Below are 5,245 nucleotides of genomic sequence, written 5' to 3'. Positions count from 1 at the left end.
AGTGCCTGGAGGAATTCCACGTATCATGGGCCAGTGTTAATGATGCTCCTCGGGTGTGTGGGGAGGGCAACGAGCACGGCTGAGTGGCCTGACAGCATCCTGGGCCAGCGGGGCTGCCTTCGTCCTGTGATGATGTTCAGCTGTCACTCCCCCAGACGCTGTGAGACGTCTTACACAGAGCAACAGATGAGACGAGTGACAGCTCTTCCAGAGCGCAATAGGTTGCAATGCATGAGGAGGGGGTGGAAAAGCAGGGGCGAGGGCTAAACTACAGAGAGCGAGCACTTGCGAAAACCCAGCACAGAAGGGGGGGCCCATCTACTGAGAGAAAGGAGGAATAATGTGAAGAATGTTGGTGTTTTTCTTATACTTTCAACCCAATCCTTCTCCCACAAAAATGTATCATATTAAGTAAACTGGCCCCAAAGACATCACACATTGAGGCACCATGTTAATTAACATTCAAATGGTCAGCCAGACCTTCCTGTTTGCAGACCTTCACACCTTTCATACCTAGGTAGACCCCTTACTGTTACCCTTCCTAGCATGCCCCACCTTACGCCTTGAACCAAACACCCAGCCACACCCATTATGTTAAGTTGTGTATTCTAACCTACTACAGCTGAATGTGACTTGTATGCTATACAGAAGATTTAGAGAATTTTCTGTGAGAGGATGGTGTGGAGGCACCGACCGCTACGTGAAGAAACATAACCGCCTTTGGAAGACAAAGGGATACAAGGCCAACACAGAAATGAATTAACACTACACTATGGACGATATCTCCTAATCATCCCTCCTTTTCTCTGCATCGTAGTGTGTTGTGTGCGCTTCAGACCTGACTAAACGGACACCCTACCCATCAGACCAGCATTCCATTGAGTCCTTCGCTGAATCCTGCAAACGCAACTAACATCAGAGCCAAAATAGAGTTCTGTTATAATATAGTATAACAGATGGTGTTTTCACCTGAAATCTGTCGTAAAAACACAACTATCTTTCAAATGAGAAGAGGAGGGTGAGAAACAAAGAAACTAAAGGAGATGAACAGAGAACAGAGTACAAGTAGCTGTATGTGTAAGTATATGGATCATCCTTGCTCCAAACTGCTGTACTTTTTAAGATAATCAAAACCAGGATTTTGAAAACTACAAGAGACTTTATTTTGTACCGTATCCCGTTTCGTCAGTGTAAGTGTATGTGTGTGAATGTGAGTGAAACAGTAGAGATTAATTTGTGTGTATGTAAGATGAGTGTGTGTATACAACAATGAAATACATGAGTAAAATAATTATCCCTTGTCTTACAAAAAATTGCAAAGGTTGTGCACACTATACAAGAACAAGTGCAAAATTGATCTGTTGCTTTTAAAGTCCTTTGTCTTTTTAGCTTTTTGTGTGAATCTTGTCTGATCACAAATTTCATTATTTCAACTGCAGTGATGATGAACCAACGTTTGATAAAAAACTAAACCTAAAATGGGATAAATGTTTGCTCTCCGCCTGTAAAAGAGCAACTTAAGCTAAAGTAATTAAAAGCTATAGTACTATATCCCGTAAAAGAGCAACTTAAGCTAAAGTAATTAAAAGCTATAGTACTATATCCTGTAAAAGAGCAACTTAAGCTAAAGTAATTAAAAGATTTATATATAATAATAATAATAATAATAATATAATAGTACTTTATCCTGTAATCGTTCACAATTTATCTTTTATATAGTTTCTTCTGTAGAGTTTGTGTCTATGTGAAGTGGTCAAGTTTACGAGAGAGAAAACATCGAGCATGCACATTTTTTTTTTTTTTAATGAAAACAGCAGGTAGACAAACACATTTTTAAACCCAAAATAACATTCTGTATTGCCACTGAATGTAAAAACTGGGAGTCAGTGTGTATCTGAGATGTTAGAAGCCTGCTAGCATGCTCAGATGTTTAAGGCCTGCTCAGTTTCATCCGAGTTCCAGAGCAAGACGCTGTGAGTCATCTGAACCCTCATGGCTTCAAGGCAGCCTTGTCTTGTTGTATAGTTTCATCTGGCCACATGGATAAGTATAATTGGATGTCATCTGCATAGCAATGGAAACGGATGCCGTGTTCCCTCATGACAGTGCCCAAGGGAAACATGTACAAAAAAAGAACTGGAGTCTAAGTGCTGATCTAAGAACTGATCTGATGAACTGACACATGTAGACTCCCACACTCATGACATATATTGTGTGTGGGAACAAATCTACCATCCATTTAATGTGATGCTATGAATATTCCTTCACGTGATATGAATATCCCTTCATTCCACCAATGTATTGTGTGTGGGAAACAGATTTGGCGGTGTGATGGCACGAATGTTATGGTTACACTTACACATATATGAAGTTGCTATTTCAGGGGTGGAGAAATTTGAGAGAATAATGAATAAGGCAGTAAGGAAATGGCTTGGGGTGCCACGTTGTTTAAGTACTGTAGACTTGCACGGTAAAGGAATTTTGGAGTCAGCAATGACCAGCTTGGAGTTCAAATGCGCTAAGAAAAGCCTGGAGATGTCACAGTCTATGGATCCAGCAGTCAAGAACACTGCTCCAACGGTGAAAACAAGGAAGAAGTGGAACCCACAAGAAGTGGTTCAACATGCACAAGGCGCATAGGGATATCATTGTGCCGGCACAGAGTGGAAGAGCAGGGTTTGGGCTAGGTGACAGTTGGAAAGCATAGGGTTAGGCTTCATTGCCAGAGAGGAGGCAGATGGTAACCAGCTCTGTTCACAAGCAAGAAGAGGAAACTAGACATGAAGCAGCGGCTTCTCAAGCAAAACAAGACTGATGATGTCCTCCCATGTCCACAGAACCTCAGTCAGTGGATGGGTGAAAACGGAATCTGCAAGTTGCGTATGGGTGTTGGCTCATTAAAACATATTCTTTCTGGCTATGAAAACTAGTTTGACCCAGGGTCGCTACACATAGAGAAGCAATCAGGTTTTAAAATCACTGCCGTATTTGTTTGAGAATAAACAAGTTGAGGTTAACTCTTTGCCGGTTAATGACAAACAGTACTGGCAAGTGTGGTAAAGTGTGGGATTGGAGATTGCTGTCTGATGTCGGAAGGCAACCAGACGTGGTGTTGTATTCAGAGTGCGACCGCATGGAAAGAAGAAGTCTTTGAAAGGAAGAAGCTAAAGCATGCTGAACTGGTGGAAGTGGGGAAACAAGGTTGGCAACACACACAAGACCAATGGAGATAGGTGTTAGATGCTTTGTAACAAAATCAACCACAACACTTCTGTTGGATTTAGGTTTTTGAGTAAGGTCACTCAGCGGAACTTTAAAGGAGTTGTCTGAGGCTACTGAAGAAGAAGAAGAAGAAGAAGAAGAAGAAAAAGGAGCTTTTTAAAGGAGTTGTTTGAGGCTACTGAAGAAGCGAGCCAGTGGTTATGGCAGAGGCGACATTTTGCCAGGTCTGATGAATTTTGGTATACCTACAGCTGGCATCAACAGGGCATGGGTATAGCTGAAGAGGCCATACTTAGAGCCACCTTAATCTATGGGGCATGGGTATGGGTGAAGATGGCATACTCAAAGCCACCAGCAAATGAGCCTAAGTATAGCTGAAGAACCCAGGTGGACTGGCATTCGGTTGTTGTTGGCAAATCTCTCAGTAATGCTTGAGTGTATCCTGAGGTGTTGTCTCTGGTATTGACATGTATCCTAACACATTGTGAGTATGGAAGGGGGTAGGTCTGGGACGCCAGACACCACTGTTGAGCCTTCTGGAGGTGTCCTGGGCCTAATTCAATGAAACACTGTTGAGCCTTCAGGAGTTGCCATGGGCCTAATTCAATGAAACACAGACAAAGGAAGGTGCTCACTTGACAACCCCAGTGAAATGCTCACAAAGGCGTCTTTGTTGTTGATGTTGTTAAGTATTGATCGGTATGATGGTTGTTGTGCACCCTGCTGTGTTGTAATACTTAAGCTTGGTTGTTGGGTATGACTATGTGTATGTGAGAGGTAATTGCACAAGGAAATAACATATTTTCCTGTGAACTAAAATCATTCAAAAATGATTGGTGTGATTTATGATGGAAATGCACACCTATTCACATCAGCACTCAACTGACTGCATTAAATGTGACATCTGACAACTTTACCTTTTATTTTCACTCATGAAAGTGAAAAGTATTACAGTCTTGGACAGGCCCGGCCATTTTGGACCAGAGACACAACAAATGTAATTATGTTCAATTATTTTAAGAAGGTAGGTTGAAGGATGTCATGAATCCTCAGGAGTTTAAGATGAAAGAAAAGATTTGTTTTAAAGATTGAAGTTCCAAAACGGTTATTTTTGACTGGAACACAGCATGAGGGTTAAGGAGAAAAGACCATGACATCTTTGCTTGTAATACGCATTAGGAGGTTGACACATAAAAAACAAAACACTGTGTTATTTATAAACTCATTAAGGTGTTACATATTTGATGTAGTATCCACATCTTGCATTAGTTCTGGCCTTCAAATCAAGGATTTGTAGCTGCTTTAACTAATAAAAGTGGCAAATCCATTGCTCATTCATGCATAATTACAGTAGCTGGAGTAAAGGCTCCACAGCCCTGAGAACTGGGACAGGATCTTTAGATCTCTTCCCAGGGATAGGATGGGGAAGAAAGGGTGCTCGAATTGGCTAAACTTCCCGGCATTTAGGCACTTTGACTGGAAACCAAACTATTTGTACTTCATTAAGAGCTATTTCAGGGATTGAGAATGTGAAAAATTTGAATAGGGTATCAGATGTGAGGGGGGAAGCTACAGTGCTTCCATGGCAACACTGAATCATTGCACCTGTAATTTTTTGATGGAAGTCGATTTAGAGTGGAAGGTCTACTAAACGTTTATATCCTGCCCCAGTCATATTCAATTACAACTTAGTCGTCACCCTTTTTACAAGTGCAGTAAATAATTGAATGGTGCTGGGGTCTAAGGCATCTGTAATGTAATTCTATCAAGCATGGAAAGCCTCCTCTCTGCCAGAGTGTTAAGGCATTGCATTTCACTGAAAGATCTCCAAAATAATTGTGCCATTTTCACCTCCTTCTCTTAGGTTTTTATTCTCTGAGAAACTGTTGTTTAGTGTTTGACACCTGTCTTTGACACTGTTTATACTGTTGCGGCTTTGACTGTTTCCAGGCAGTGATTCAAGCTGCTCTCCATTGCTTCTCTATGCAGAGACATATTCCCTTTGAGAATCAGGGGCTGGATC

The sequence above is a fragment of the Clupea harengus genome, chromosome 8 (genome assembly GCF_900700415.2).
Source record: "Clupea harengus chromosome 8, Ch_v2.0.2, whole genome shotgun sequence".
In the NCBI taxonomy this organism is placed as follows: Eukaryota; Metazoa; Chordata; class Actinopteri; order Clupeiformes; family Clupeidae; genus Clupea; species Clupea harengus.
The sequence above is the reverse complement of the archived record's forward strand: the minus strand, read 5'-3'. Positions refer to the sequence as shown.